The 16,902-nt window shown below is 39.9% G+C and overlaps 2 long non-coding RNA genes across 2 annotated transcripts in view; both read left to right on the forward strand.

Annotated features, from left to right (window-relative positions):
• The window catches only part of LOC111545456, a 149,215-nt gene that overhangs the window by 113,871 nt on the left and 18,442 nt on the right, over positions 1–16,902 (forward strand). The window lies entirely within an intron of this gene.
• LOC111545457 lies at positions 5,787–11,103 on the forward strand. The gene is made up of 2 exons (XR_002732469.2): positions 5,787–5,908; positions 8,657–11,103. It is a non-coding gene; the product is annotated as an uncharacterized LOC111545457 (long non-coding RNA).

Here is a 16,902-nt window from a genome sequence, read left to right on the forward strand (position 1 = left end):
CAATCAAAATAAGAGGAGTATAATGGGTTACTTTAGAGACATGAAGGAAAATCACAAACAAAGGTAGTTTATTTTGCTTTTTTTCTAAGATGCAGAGTCAAATTTTCATTTAGTCCAGCAAATTGCTAGAGAAATAAGTCTATATTTTGTCACTAGTCACGGCTGCAAAGATGTTTATGAAAAGCACGGACAATCTCCCTGATCTGTATCAGGAAATGTATTCAGCTACAAGTAACAAAAGCCCCAAACAGTGGATTACGCAAATTAGGGTTTTTATTTTTTTCACCTTTCAAAAAGTCCAGAGGTCAATGGCTAATGGTTTTGCCTCAGTGGCTTACAGATACCAAGGCCAAGGTACCTGGGAAAATCTGGGAAGAGCAAAGAGGGAAATGATGCAGGCCTGCTAGATCTGCCCTCCTGTATGGCCCACCCACAAAACTTTTGCTCACACTTCGTGGCTCCAAACTCTGCAGAAGGTGCTGGCTTTTAGCGAGACACATTAAACTTCCCAACAAAGTTAAGGTCTGTGAGAAACAGGGGCAGGTGACCAGCTGGTCGGCCCCAGTATCACGGCAAACTGAAAGCAAGGACGGTGTCCTCAACACCTCTGGAAATGAACATCTTGCTATGGATGGATCCATCTGAATATATCTCAAACCTATTTAAATCTATTTATATTTTCAGCCGGTCTACATTTTTCAGGGAACAGTCAACAATGTTAGAAACAAACAAACAAACTCAAAAGGTTTATTTTCAAGTTAGCCTTTCCCATAGCAGATAAAGAAGAGCCCAGTGGGCAGACAGCTGCTAAACATCACTGTTTGGGTGTTCCCCACTCTCTCCCAGAGAGCGACATGGGAATTGCTAATACTTGGAGACTCCCTCCTTTCCCTACTCATCATTCCTCCATATGCATACGTGCATTCAAGCCAGTCACGTAGACCAAGCTTCCATCAAGCCCCACTGCACACCAGCGTACTGTGTGTGAGTGTGTATATGTCTACATTTTATATATTATTTTCTATATATTATTTTTTTTTACATCTTAAAAACACTTTCTGCCTGGGGAGAGACTGCACGTCTCTGGGCTAACCAATTCTTACAGATAGCAAAGGGCTCAAAGGGGAGTATGCCCTTGATATGCAAGCTAAGCAATCTAGAGACGTCCTCCTCTATTCGGCCCAGCCACCCCAGGAGGCAATATAGCCTGGCTAAAGTTAAGCTCAGATACGGAATTATCTGTGTTGCAGTGGAAATGGTTAAGTTGCAACATAAATCGTTGACTCATCTGAACTCTTGGGTGAGTTTTCTGTACTTTGGGATGAGATGAGGTGTTTTTTTTTTTTTCAAACCAAGCCTTCAGTGCTTCCACATGGGAGGCACCATATGGGTAGAAGGTGCCCAGTGCAAAGGATGGGCATTCTGGCTGATGAGTAGTTCTTTCAGAACAACATGGGGCTCCTGCCCCGTCCTGGGTGAGGAATATGATGTGTGCCACTTCTTCAGTAGCCGTGAAGAACTTCCATTCCAATATTCATATTCACATTCCAAATCTATTTGAGTTCTGCTGTGAGTCTGCGCACCCTAAAAACAGGGAAGATGAATCTGTGGTAGCAGCACCACTAGGGACAGCCTCCATTTGTAGCATATAGGGACATTTGAGAGGGAGGACATACTCGACAAATCTTAGTAATGAGTTGAAAGTTGCCCACCTCCTTCCAAAAGTCTTTGAGTTGCATCTGCTCTACATTCTCTTTCCTCTTTCTCTTTTTCCTGTCTGCCTAGAGCCTCCCATTATCCTGAGCTTTGCTGTGAAATCATCAAAGGTTCATAGTTACCTAAACCTACTCTAGGCTGGGCCCATGTTCCTCTGATGTGTTCTCTGAATTGTAAAATATGTTCATAATTAACCGAAAACTAGACTCAAAGTACCTATGATTGGAAGGAAAAAAAGAGACAAAAGGTCATTTCTTAAAAGGGTAGCTGGAGGCAGGAGAGGAGAATGCTGTGACAAGGGGCTGTGTGGAGGAAAACTCTCCCAAGGTGCCAAGAGCACCTAGGGCAGGGGTGGAGAGATGGGAGGGACCACGCCCTCCATCAGAAATGCCCATGGCAGTGTCTGAGCACTGCCCTTCCTGACGTCCCTACATGTCCCCCTTGATCCCAAGGACTAGAAGCTGCTATATATGCTGCCTGCCTCAGAAAACAGATGCCAGGCATTGCTATTGAAGTGCTTATAATTATATTAGAACTTGACTTTTGGGCTGAGACCTCTGGGGTTGTGTGTGGTAGACATGATGGAAAGAAGGGGCTGCAATCCTATCATTTCTCATCAAGATCAAGAACAGTATCTATGTAATAGAAAGATAATGTGAGCCACATGGCTCATCTTCATTTTTCTAGTAGCCCTATTAAGAACTTAAAAAGATACAGGTGAAATAAATTTTAATAATGTAGTTATTTAATCCTATATAGCCAAAATATTATTTTAACATGTAATCCATATAAAATATTGAGATACTTTGTAAATTTTTTTGGTACAAGATCTTCAAAATCTGCTGTGTATTTTGTACTCACAGCACACTGTAGTTTAGATCAGCTACATTTCAAGTGTTCACTAGCCACACGTGGCTGGTGGTTGCTGTACTGATCAGCACCACTCTAGGAAGATCCATTGCTTCAATACATCATGACTGCTTTCATCCATCTTCGCCCTGCCTCGCTCTCTGACCATTCTGTAACCTCTCCCTTCCTTCCTTCTTTCCACTTGCCCCCATTTTCCCTAACTCCTTTCCCAGCACTCCCCACTCTTCCTTTGCTCCTTTTCTTTCTTATGTCAGTGACTTTCTCACTAGATGGTAGGGCCAGAAAGAAAGGAACAAAAAGAGCTTACTTTTGTGCTAGAATAGAAGAGATACAGGGGCAAACAGTATGTAGTTCTATCCCAAACCATACCAAATCAAGTTCTAGGAAGAAATAACATTTCTAAGTAAATTTTGTTTGGAAAGGAGGTCACTAAATTAATTTAATTCATAATAAAATAAGAAACACTAACTATTCTCTATGATTTAATGACTCTATGTGCACATGTATCAAATTTTCCAACAGTAGCCATACCAGATTTCTTTCTGTGGCATAGAATTTATTTAATTGCTCAATCTTTGTAAACTAGCATCCTAGCTCATGCAGAATATGTGGGAAGCATTCTCAGATGTTACACTTCTCTTTGCCACCAAAAGCCTCGCCGACTCAGATCCCTGTTTCTCAGAAACAGGAATAAGGAGATACAGTCACACACTGCATAACGATGTTTTGGCCAATGATGGTCCGCATATAGGACGGTGGTCCCACATAAAAAAAACCAGTAGGGAGCAGTGGCATGTGCCTGTAATCCCAGCTACTCAGGGGACTGACGCGGGAGGAACACTTGAGCTCAGAAGTTTGAGGCTACAATGAGCCACAACTGTGCCACTGCACTCCAGCCTGGGTGACAGAGCAAAACTCTGTCTCAAAGAGGAAAAAAAAAATAGGAAAAGAAAGTCTAGCACAACTATTATGCATTGTACATGTACATAATACTTAAAAATGATAATGAAAACAACGTTACTGACTTATACATACTTTTCATCACTATTTTAGAGTACTCCTTTTACTTATTAAAAAAAAAAAAAAAAAAAAACAGCCTTAGGAAGGTCCTTTAGGAGGGATTCCAGAAGAAGGCATTGTTATCAGAGGAGATGACAGCTCCATGCGTGTTATTACCTCTGAAGACCTTCCAATGGGACAAGATGTGGAGGTGGAAGACAGTAATATTGATGATCCTGACACTGCGTAGGCCTGGGCTAATGTTTGCATTTATGACTTAGTTTTTAACAATAAAGTTTAAAAAGTGAAAAAAATTAATAGAAAAAGCTTATAGAGTAAAGATACAAGGAAAGAAAATATTTTTGTACAGCTGTGCAATGTATTAGTGTTTTAAGCTAAATGTTACTACGAAAGAGTCAAAAAGTTAAAAAAAATTAAAAAGTTTATAAAGTAAAAAAGTTTCAGTAAGCTAAGGGTAATTTATTCTTGAAGAAAGAAAAAAATTTTAAATAAATGTAGTGTAGCCTAAGTGTCCAGTGTTTATAAAGTCTATGGTTGTATACAGTAGTGTCCTAGGCCTTCACATTCACTCACCACTCATTCACTGACTCACCCAGAACATCCTCCAGGCCTGCAAGCTCCAATCGTGGTAAGCGCCCTATACAAGGGTACCCTTTTTAATGTTTTATACTGTATTTTTACTGTACCTTTTCTATGTTTAGATTCAAAAATGTTTACCATTGTGCTATAATTGCCTACAATATTGAGTACAGTAACATGCTGTACAGGTTTGTAGTGTCGGAGCAATAGGCTATACCTTATATCCTAGGTATATAGTAGGCCATATCATCTAGGTTTGTGTAAGTACACGATGATGTTCACACAAGTGCAAAGTCGCCAAATGATGCATTTCAGAAGGAATGTATCCCTACCATTAAGTGACATATAACAATAGTTTCTTTTCCCCTCTTCCCTCCTCTTTGATGTTGAAGAATGGCTTGGCAGAGCCTGGAGGTCAGTCACATAATGAAATGGTTGACTCCTAACTCTAAGATGTGGATTTCTTTGATACAGAGAGCTGTTCTTCAAAGTCTTAAATATACAAGAATCTAACTTGGGCTCCCAGAGATATCAGGGTTTTTTTTTTTTTTTGCTCATTTCCTTATTTCCCTCTTGTTCAATAGTATTCACTATTCCATTGTGAAGTCTCCCCCAGGTCATTTTTGGTTGATTCTGGGCATCTTTCTTTATCATCCCAGCTCTTCCCTCTGGTTGGGATATACTAGGTGCATTTCCAAAATTTGATCTTGGGCTCTGCTCTATTGGCATGCTGTCTCAAACTGACATTCCCTTGACTTACCATAAGTCAATTCCATTGTCTAGCTTCTTAAATAGAAATCATTTGGTTGTTTTAATATTTTGACTGCTCACTCCTGCATTTATATATAATTATGCTTAGACTGCCTTTTTCTACCATGTGCAAATTCAACATGAAAACACTTCTCTCTTGAGCTTTAGCCTCACTAGCTGTGCTGAGCCAAAGCTTTTGTTGTTTTCTGTCTAGCTTATCCACCACCCACTTCATTTGACCTTATAAACATGTTTAAATAGATTTCTCGGATAATGACCATTCTAGCTGGCAACTTCCCGTTTAGATATTATAGCAGGCACAGTGCAAATTAGAGGGCAGAGCAAAAGCACTAAGAATCATGAGACCCTGGATAAATATAGTAGACCCGCTCAGGCTCATAGGACAAGGCTGGGTTCTTAACCCAGTTTACCCACTGACTCAGGGGGTGACTCTGGGGAAGGCCGAGTAAAACAATCATTGGTTTCATCTACTGGTGACTCAGGCATGTTGATCTCGATAAATGGGGTCAAAAGAAGGAGTCTGCTGTCACGGAGACACCTCATTTCCATCCTGGGTGTTTCACTGTTCCCTGGGTTGGCCTCTGAGTTCACTGGGAAGAAAACAAAGATGCCCTTTGTGCACTATTGAAGGCAGGCTGGGTGCTCATGGGGCAACTGGCCATATCAGCAATGAGAGGAATCTTTTAAAGGTTAGCAGATGGGCAAATAGGAAGAGCTGTTCAACCTGATATTAAAAGGTTGCCTTTCAAATGTGGCTTTGTTCAATTCAGTGTTATCTTGCTTTAATATTTTCCACTGCTCTGCGATTTTGCTAATAGACCAGTCCACCAGTGATGGGAGCATTCAGTGAGAGCCTGGTGTTCTGCTCAGTACCAAGTGCAGCACTTTCACATACTTGATGCTCAGTGAATGTTGAAAGAGACAGTGAAAGGATACAGAGCTGAATGAGTAGGTATGGTTACATTGTAAATGGCCTTGCTTACATTCTTTGACAGCAGCTTTCTTTGCTGACTTGATTTTCCAAATGTCAGAATTGTCAAATCCGAGCTTCTTCAAGTCTTCTTTCTTTTCTTGATTTTTAGAGTAAGGGTTGATTTAGTAGCATTTTCAGGGACTCTCTGGCCATCTGATGGGTCTTTTAGATTCAGCTATTTGCAGGAGATCATATTTTTGTGACCTAGAAGGGAAATTTTTTTGGATAACTTTTCATGAGTCTTTATTAAATAAACTTAGCATATTCTCCCTCCTTATTCCACAGAAATAGATCTCCATAGTTTCTGAGTTGGAATAAGGAAATGAAATAATATAATATATAAAGTTGTACAGCAATTTGATGAGCAACTAGATTAATTGTTCTTCAAAATGTAGAAAATAAACCTCTATACTAAAGGAAAAACGTAACTTGCAAAATAAATTACTATATAAAAAATTTAAAAATTCATTATTCTTTCCTTTGAGGGAGAAGAAGCAACTTCAAATGGGTGAATGGCATCACTGTTGACTAGTTAATAAAATCATCTTATATAATATAGTTCTTATACACTTTTTTTGTTATGCTGAATACCTTTATGTCCTGATAAAAATTGCTTGAGGCATGAGAAACAAGTGTTCGGCACTCTTTGAAGAGAGGCGGTAACTAAGCATTGGGGCTTGGCCTTGTTGCCTAAGATCACACAGTTTGAAGCTGAACTGAAATTAGAAACCAGGGATGCTGGATCAGAGTTCAGTACTCTTTAGAATATTAGAAAGAAGGAAAGTCAGCCGGGTGTGGTGGCTCACTTCTGTAATCCCAGCTCTTTGGGAGGCCAAGGCGGGTGGATCACTTGAGGTCAGGAGTTTGAGACCAGCCTGGCCAACATAGTGAAACCCTGTCTTTACTAAAAATACAAAAATTAGCCAGGAGTACTAGCACATGCCTATAATCCCAGCTACCTGGGAGGCTGAGGCAGGAGAACTGCTTGAACCTAGGAGGTGGAGGTTGCAGTGAGCCGAGATTGGGCCATTGCATTCCAGCCTGAGCGAAGAAGTGAGACTCCATCTCAAAAAAGAAAGAAGAAAGAAAGAAAGAAAGAAAGAAAGAAAGAAAGAAAGAAAGAAAGAAAGAAAGAAAGAAAGAAAGAAAGAAGGAAAGTCAGATGCACAAAATATGAATGGAGGAAGAGCTAATAATAATGAAATATTTTTGGTAGTGTTTACCTCAATGAAAAGCAAAATCACCTCCACTATTTTCTCCCGATTGACTGAAAGTTCTAAGTATCAATCTAGGAGTTCCATAAAAGCAAGGATTGTGCCTCTTTCAGATCTCCTGGACCTAACCCAGTTTCTCATGCTTGATGAATGAATAGATAACTTTCCACAATGTCTTCTGTTGTTAGCTCCTTCTCTTATCCCTTAATAATCTATTCACATATTTCCTCCCTCTGGGTGGAGCATAAGTCAACTTCAAGATTGGACATGTGGTGTAACATCATTGTGAATACATGTTGATTGAGCACAGTGAGGAAGCAAAAGTTGAAGCAAGGGTTATATTTGTCTTCTTGGATTGCACTCCTTCATAAATAAAGAAACACAACTAGGAGAACTTTTGGGGTTGAAGAGACTTTAGAGATCATGCAGTATATTTCCTTCAGCTGAAGCACAAAAGTATGAAATGTCTAAGGAAGGCCTCATGAGGAGATGGGAGCAGTGTTGACATGAGATTGGCATCTCCCAAATTCCAGTCCTGTGTTCTTTCTAATGCACCACCTCTTACCTGTCTGGTGCATGTGTATATGTGTATATATCTATATCCATATTCGTATCTATAGCTATCTTCAAATGGGCTGGTCATTCTTGTCTAAATTTGAGTAACATCAAGGTCCCTGAAATTGAACAGAATGGGTAACATATACTGAAAATGGTCTCTTTTCAATGAAATATGTTTTTGATTAGTATCTTGTCAACAGTTTTCATAAGCAGTATAAGAAAATGAAGATGATCACAAAGCACTAGTTGGACATTCACTTTGACTACTTGCAATCATTAAGTGTTCATTCACATGCTATGACGGACTGTAGGGCACCCTGGTGGATGCTGGAGGAGGAGGGGTAAGAAGAAGGATGAGGCAAAATCCCTGTCTTCAAGGATCGTGCAGTCTGTTTGGAAAATTAATGTTTATATAAAAATGAATAACATGAGTGTTCATTAAATGGTAGAAGTTTGGGTAATAGTGCTACCATCTCACTGTATTAGGGAGGCCTTTCTGGAGGAGGATATATTTATGCATATAAAGGATTGGCCAAGCTAAAACAAGTGAAGGAGACTACTTTGGTGGGTCAGGGATGCAGAGAAAATGACAAAGTCAAATGCCAATAATTCTAATGGTTTTCAAAATTCCTTAAAATATTTTGGCCATCAGTTTTCAAATATAGACTATAATTTGCACTATATATGTACTAATTTTCAAATATAGACTATAATTTGCACTATGTATGTACTAAAACTATTGTATTTAGGTTTTAGCGTGACTCTCACAAAACCATAATCTGAAAGGTTCCTGAGACAGGTATTGACAGCTATATAGAACAACCTTTGGCTAAAGGATGGGCATCTCTGACCAGTAGCGTAGTGGCCACTTCTCTGCTCTTCTCACATCCCCTCAGATCCATTTTGCCATGTTGGTGTGCCTTTCCTCTAGCTTCTGTGTGGTTTTTTTTTCTAGGTTCACCCTTGTGACTCTCTCAGATGACTGCCCCTTTGTCTACAAACCTGAAAACCAGAAGTGCCTAAGGGGTTGCATCCTCCCTGCACAGCCCTTAGCCAATGACTGGCAAAGGAGAGGGAAAGCCTGGATTCATTGCCTCCTTTGGGAAAAACTCAGAGACATGATTCACACTCCGGAGTTCTCCTGCAGGATCAGGCCTACATCCCCTTTCTGAAATTTCTCATAAACTACAGTCCCCTGCTTGACTTTTTCCCCTTCCCTGCCCATCATCCATCTTCCTCTACTTCCCTCTTTCATTTCAGAATCTGCATCTGACAAAACTGCCCTAAGATAAGGAATATGCCTATCTTCCAATTTGAGTTCTGTAAACAAGAGCCAAGAGAGCAGGGGGTGATGATACAGCTGAGCCACAATCAAGTTTCTTATTATTTTCCGGGCACAGAAGATTCCAGTCCACATCCTGTCTTCCCTTCATTCCTAAGATACAGCAATAGAAGTCTGAAGATGGTAAACTCTAATAACTGTTCTCTGAATAGAAAATAACAAGCCTTCCCCTCCATGCCTAACAGTCCCCAATACAATTGGTGTTCATAATACGCAGTTTGAAGACAATGATGACCAATGACCAAAGGCATAATCAGAATCACAGACCTATATCAGCGCTCTGGACCCACACATCCTCTTGCTCACCCAGTGATGTTTACCAGGAGGCATCTTGCCAGAAAGGAAATCAGCTGTGGGGGCTGTACGTTCCAGGAGCCAGCCCATCAAGAAGGCATTTGTGAGTTTCAGGGCGTGGGGGTACAGTGGAACAAAAGTGGTGACTGTTTGCTTGCATCATGGAAGCAGCATTGGAAGAAATCACTCCTGACCAACCGATGCCAGTTGGTGGAGCCTAGATTTTTAAAACTAGACGGTTGCCCATCAGTAAGGATGTCCAAGGGGCGAACCCACCAGCATGACTCTCTCCCTCCTGTTTGATATTTTCAGGAGTGCTACTCTGTGATAGGCTGCACTCATGTGATGATTACTGTATTGTGCATTCGCTGACTCTCATGACGTACAGACTTTCCAAAGCTCAGCTGCTTTATAACATCCAAATTAATACCAAGAGCATTTCTGGGAAGAGGAAGGGAACTACTGTGACATATGGACCAAATCTAATGATTCATATAAAACTCATCGGTTACATTTTTACCTTCTTTGTCCCCTTCTTCTAGTCCTTTAAGAAATAAGAATCAATCATTGTCACATTGTCTAGTTATTTATACTGTACTTACCCAAAAAGGTAAGTTTACTTCTCATGAATTTTGACTTATTGAGAAGAAATCCAATCTCAGTCATGGATTGAGACTGTTCTTGTTGTTATTAATGAAAACTGAATTATAAACGGTTTTGTACAAAAAAAAGTATTATTGAAAGAAATGTCACACTAAAAGACATATCAAAAGCCTTGATAAAATTAAGGTTCATTGTGTTTAGCATTATTCAGTCATCCATCATTCTGGGAGAAGGCATATTAAAATCAACAAGGTTATTTTGACATAATTTACTCTTTGTGATTCTTCACAATTCCTCCAGGGTGACATATAGGACTTTGTAATCATAGCTGGAAAAGGCTCATCAATTAATAGTTAAATTAATGAATGAACAAAATATAATGTCATTCATCTATCAATTTATTCATCATCCTACTTAGTACCTCTTTTTAACAATGCTTCCTAAAATGCTATTTACACTGTGAATTGGTTTTACAAGATTCTTTTAATCAAAGATGAAATTTATAACACAGAAACAGAAAACCAAATACTGCCTATTCTCACTTATAAGTGGGAGCTAAGCACTGGGTACACATTGACCCAAAGATGGGAAAAAACAGACACTGGGGACTACAGGAGGGGGCAGGAGGGGACAAGGTTTGAAAAAATTCTTATTGGGAAATTTACTCTCAGTAAGCTCATTACCTGGGTGATGGGTTCAATTGTACTATAAAACTCAGCGTCACACAATATACCCTTGTAACAAACCTTCACATATACCCCAAGTCTAAAATAAAAGTTGGAAAAAAGATGAAATTCAGTTCAGCCACAGTCTTACAGAAAACATCAAATTAGTAAAATCTAAAGTTATGAGATTTGATAGTTTTACGGTAGTTGACATCTATAGAACAGACAATCTGGACTTTACATGATCTGTAGGACATCTAGAGGATGTCCAGCAGAAGAGAGACTGCCTTTTCTGTGGATCTTTTTTAATAAGTAAGGATATCTTCTTAGAACTCCCCCAGACAGGCTTCTTTCTGAACCAATCACTGACATGAGAAATGAAACATCTACTTAAGATTAATGAAGATTTGCTCTTTGAGTCATGTAAAGGAGAGGTGAAGACCTGAACAAAAAGTAAAGGAAGAGAGAAATGCCTGGTGGCTAATAAACCAACAGTGTCTGCTTCAGCTACCTTTCCAGGAGCCAGCTTCTTCTACGATGGTGAGAAGTGTGTTGAGGGGTCATGAAGTGACTTTTTTGCAAGGGTGGCTGTTGCTTGTAAGTGAAGACATGATGGCCATAAGGTATGATTGATGGAGGAATATTCTCACCTTCCCCAAAATACCTCACGAATGCATCTTCTGAAAAGTCCCACATTATGACTTTGGGTTATTTTATCTGGAATTAAAATACCTATTAAAATACATGTTTATAATTTTAGAGTGGGATAGCATAGTAAATAAACACCTTAGGATATTTTCTTCAGCAACTCCTTTTTAAGCACCTAAGAGCAAGGCAGTCTGCTAGGTGGGAGATGCAGGAATACCTCACAGATAGCCCTCTATTCTGACAACCTATCAATTTGAGTGAACTACATGCACAAGGACTATAGTAGAAAGTGATATCATCGAGATGTGGCTGACCTTGGAGTTCAAAGGTAGGAACTATAACTTCTGAATGTTGTAGCGGAAGAAGGGAGAATGGTGAGGAAGGTGGTGTTAGAGTGGGCTGTGAACGACTCTAGAATGCAGATACAGAAAAAGACAATCGAGGCTAAAGGGTTCCATAGGGGTGTGGAGAAGCACAGGAAGCATGCAGGGGAAACAGAAAGATTGCCTTTACTTGGAGCAAAATGATGGCAATCCATGGTTGATAAGATGAGAAACAACTCTTAGAGGCGCTTGATGCCAGGTTAAGGAGTTTGGAATTTGTTACAGATACAGAGAAGATCCTTCGAAGGTATTAGAAAAAGAGTTGTTATTAGGGAAATTGTCTGGTTTTGATGGGCGAATAAATTGAATGGGAGGAGGTAATAATAGACTTTGGCGGTGGTAAGGGCAGTTATATATCTACTAATTATTTGCAGTGACTTAGAGAAGAAGAGATAAAACATTTCAGGAAAAATAGCATGGTCAGAGAAGTTCAGGTTCACACAAGTCACCTCCTTGTCTTGGATATCCAAGAGACAATATAAGGCCACTAGGGCCCCCAAGGAGTTTCTGGTGGGGGCAGGGGTTATACTGAAGTCCAACAGCAATGTTTGCCATGCTCAGCAATTGGCCCAGTGCAGAGATTTCTCCCAAGCGCTGACAAGCTTTTTCTCATTCATGGAGACTGGGTTCCCAACCACTGTGTCTGTAGCCCCTGGTATTCCCTGAATTGACACCAACCGTTGTCTAAATGCTCCCCTTTGTTCTTAACTTTCTAAATGACTCATCAGATTCCTACTTATGTTGTCTGAGTTGATTTATGAAACCCTAATGTGACAGATGAGACCTAATTCCCTTGGGGATTATTATTTCTCTAGGTAGTTTCCCATTATGGCAGTTTCAATTACATGTGTATTTCTGCCAACAATGCTTAGTTCTCTCTTTTGTACTTTAAAGATTATTGACATCAGGTCCAGACTTCTGGAATTCACTTCCCGAGCTATTTTGACTATGTTTGAGTAGAAGTTCTGGCAGGGATTTTTATGAAGCCATGCTATATAGGATAGATTCTAATTGAAGAGTGAGATGTGGAAGATATTTCAAAAGCTAAGGGTTGCTGCTGGCTGCGGTAATGATGGGAAACCAGATAATTCAGCCAGCCTGCTAGGTAGACCCACCTCTATTAACCTGAATTGTCTATCTATCTATCTATCTATCTATCTATCTATCTATCAATCAAGGAGCATTTCACAATTACAGGGCAAAGTTGCACCAAGAAACCATTAGCAAATGTATTTATTCAATAACAAAATGAGTCCAAAGAAATAGAGTTACTAAAGTACAATGTAACATTTTTTATTTTTATCATCATTCTCACCATTGTATAATCCAACTGAATTGTTTCAACCTAGTTGGCCTGTCGGGTTATCCTGATCAGCAAGGATTAATTCATTAGACCATATCCCTATCTGTATGCAAGAAGTATAATTGTTAGGACATTCACGATTAGGACTGACTTTCATCTGGTGCGCACTGGTAGAGCATATCGGACAGCACCCATTATCTTTAATTGTAGGGGTCCATGTGGTTAATAAATTGTTAGACTGTTACCCTTGCACAAATTGCTGAATTATAAATATAAAGAATTATAAAATAAAATAAGAATAGCTTGTTAAGGAAACGTAAACCTCTGACTTTAATGCTTCCATGCTGATACATCCTGTGTCAGATATGGCACCTATAGGTGATTTTACAACCGCAGGTTATTAAGCACCAATGTACAGACCAAGGAGGAAAATAATGTAGTTCTGAAAACTAAGTAGTACATTCAGAGGGTCCTTTGGCTTACGAAACATTCATCTCAACAAGAGTTTACAGTTCAGAAAAATCAAAAAAGTTGCAGGAACGAAATAAACATCAGGATGGGTATATTAATTTCCTATTGCTGCTGTAACAAATTACTATAGATTTCATAGCTTAAAACAACACAAGTATATTTTCTCATAGTTCTGGACATCAGATATCTGAAATGGGCTTTAATGGGCCTAAATCAAGATGCTGGCAGGCTGCATTTATTCCAGAGGCTCCAGGGGAGAACCTGTTTCCTTCCATTCTCAACTTCTAGAGTTTGCTGGTATTTCTTGGCTCATGGCCCCCTTTCATATTTAAAGCCAGCAGTGGCCAGTCGGCTTTTTCCCGCAGTGTATCACTCTGACAGTAATTCTCCTCTCTTTTCCACATTTAAAGAACACTTGTGATTCCATTGAGCCTATCTGGACAATCCAGGATAATCTCTCCACTTCAAGATCGTTAACTTACATCCACAAAGTCCCTTTGGCCATGTAAGGTAACATATTCACAGGTTCCAGAAATTAGAACGTGAATAACTTTGGAAGGTCACTGTTCTGCCCACCACAAAGTGTTTCCAAATGTCATAGTGGCCACAGTTAGTGTTTGATCTTGGACATCCCAGTCTCAGACTCAGAAAACCTTATTTTCTCCCTGAAGTTTGTAACTGAAAGACTGGGTTGTTCTGCCTGTAGGAATACAATAGATGGTGGAGTTGAGATGAAAGATGGGAGTAAATATAAAAAGAAAAATGGAATGATGAAAAGATGGAAAATATGGAAGATGGAAATCAATCAAGAAATATTTATCAAATGTGCTTTATGCTGAGCTCTGTAGGCAGCAAAAAATAGAAGAAAATACACTTAGCCTCATTTGCTTGAAGGACTAGACTTTCTTGTGCTCTCAAGGTAAAGCATTTTGCTCATGGGCTACAGCATGTTTTGGAATCCCTTCTGTGCTTTGCCCTAAACAGTGTGCCCTGAACACTCAGGCGTATCCCAGAGACAATCAGCCAGTCAGTTTGGCTGGAGCTGAGGGAGCATATCTTCCTTAAAACAAGACGAGGAGGGGCCCCAAATGTCTGTTAATGAGGAGCAGTTGGCACACGAATGACCTCACCAGGAATCTCTTGTCCCTCCTGCTGTACTGCCCTCTCCAGCTTTGGTGAGTTGGAGCGCTCAAGAGCTGGCCAGTACTGATGCTTGCAGCTAAGCTTCCCTTTTGAGGTTTCATTGCTACCACTTTACAAAATCCAGGTTTTGAAAGTGGTTACAAGCAACAGTATTGTATCAGCTTAGAGGAAAGCTCCATTCTAAGCAGAGACCTTTGCCACATGTGTAACTTCCATGTCCATTCCTTGAGCATGGTTCCACTTGGAAACACCTTAGTTCTAGTCCAGTTATGTCTTCTTGGAGAAACAGTTTCATTCCTCTAGTCTCATTGATTTTGTCCTTGTTCCTCTTTGATGTCAAAGCTAGGCTGGATTATTCCAGTTTATTGTCATCAATTCTTCAACCAATGCCGTTAAGCAGGCTTTTAGAGTAAGATGTGTACAAACTTCAGACCAACAGGGAAATTGTCCTGAGATGCAAATAAAATGGTCCATGGTAATAAGACATTGGAAGTGGGTAGGAGGGTTCTTCCTCCCCTGCTGCTTCTCTATACTCCTAAGCCCCCATCTGTTTCCTTGGTATAGATGAATTAAGATGAAAAATTTATCTTTCAACTCTTGGTCCAGCTCAAATGTTAATGTACAATTATTTCTTACGTTTTCCTTCCAGAATTACAAAAACACAAGCTGTAATATAAGGAAACAACTAGAAAGAAAAAAAAAACATAAATTCTAAAAGCAGTTCTTTGAAAAGTTGTACAAAATAGAAAAAGAAAAAGAAAAAAAAAGTTGTAAGCCTGATCAAAGGAAAAAAAGAGCAAAAAGGTTAAGAATGAGAATGGGGGCATAATATAGATACCAAAAAAAGTGAAAGTAATTATGAGAAAATGACCCTATAGTGACAAAGTTGAAAACCTAAAGCAAATATATGGTCTGGTTTTGCTCAGAGTAGGGACAAGTAAGCTCTTACCAGACTAACCTCAAACTATAAACAAAATAAAAATATAACTGTTTGAGAGAACTGGAAAGGTAGATTCTGGGGGCAGATTCTGGATTGTCATTTAGAAGAAAGAAATAGTGTGGGGAGACTTCCCTCCCTGTTTTGGGACACAGATTGCTTTCAAAAAGCAATCCAAAAGCAACAGCGTACAGGGTTTTAAAAACAGAAAGAAACTCTCGATCTTTTTTTATAGTACGATTTACTGGATATTTATTTATTTATTTATTTATTGTACTTTAAGTTCTGGGATACATGTGCAGAATGTTCAGGTTTGTTACACAGGTATACATGTGCCATGGTGGTTTGCTACACCCATCAACCCGTCATCTAGGTTTTAAGCCCCACAGGCCTTAGGTATTTGTCCTAGTGCTCTCCCTCCCCTTGTCCTCCCCCACCCCCATAGGTCCCAGTGTGTGATGTTCCCCTCCCTGTGTCCATGTGTTCTCATTGTTCCATTTCCACTTATGAGTGAGAACATGTGGTGTTTGGTTTTCTGTTCCTGTGTTAGTTTGCTGAGAATAACAGAGAAACCCTCAATCTTATTGGCTTATAGAGCCGGAAGACAGAGCAACCAGAGCCATGAGAAAGTAAGGATGTCCTTGGAGAAAGCCAGAAAGGGAAAGCTACAAATTCTGTGTATAAACTCTGCTCAGATTTCTGGCTAACACCTGATTTATGAATGCACAGAACAGACTCTAAAAGTCCCTTCTAAAGCCAAAGGAATGGAGCTGAGATTTGAGGTGCCAGCCAAATGTTGGAGTTTACAGCTGGAATCTAACCAAGTTAATTGCCTGCTAAAACAAAAAAGTTTACAGTTTGGGGGAAAATATAACAGAATGTAGAGTATCTGGAATTTAACACTACAATGTTCCAGATACAAGCAAAATTACTTGACATATAAAGAAATGAGCACGTGACCCATTCTTAAGAGAAAGAAGGATTTTAAGACAGCTTGGATGTTGGACTTAGCAGACCAAGATTTAAAGCAGCGACTATAAATATGTTAAGTGATATGAAGAAAAGCACATTCAAAATTAGTGAAAAGATAGGATATCTCAGCAGAGAAACAGAAATCATAAAAAGGAATCACTGGCCGGGCGCCATGGCTCAAGCCTGTAATCCTAGCACTTTGGGAGGCCGAGACGGGCGGATCACAAGGTCAGGAGATCGAGACCACCCTGGCTAATACGGTGAAACCCTGTCTCTACTAAAGAATACAAAAATCTAGCCGGGCGACGAGGCGGGCGCCTGTAGTCCCTGCTACTCAGGAGGCTGAGGCAGGAGAATGGCGTAAACCTGGGAGGTGGAGCTTGCAGTGAGCTGAGATCCGGCCACCGCACTCCAGCCTGGGTGACAGAGCCAGACTCCGT

The sequence above is a fragment of the Piliocolobus tephrosceles genome, chromosome 4, assembly GCF_002776525.5.
Source record: "Piliocolobus tephrosceles isolate RC106 chromosome 4, ASM277652v3, whole genome shotgun sequence".
Taxonomy (NCBI): domain Eukaryota; kingdom Metazoa; phylum Chordata; class Mammalia; order Primates; family Cercopithecidae; genus Piliocolobus; species Piliocolobus tephrosceles.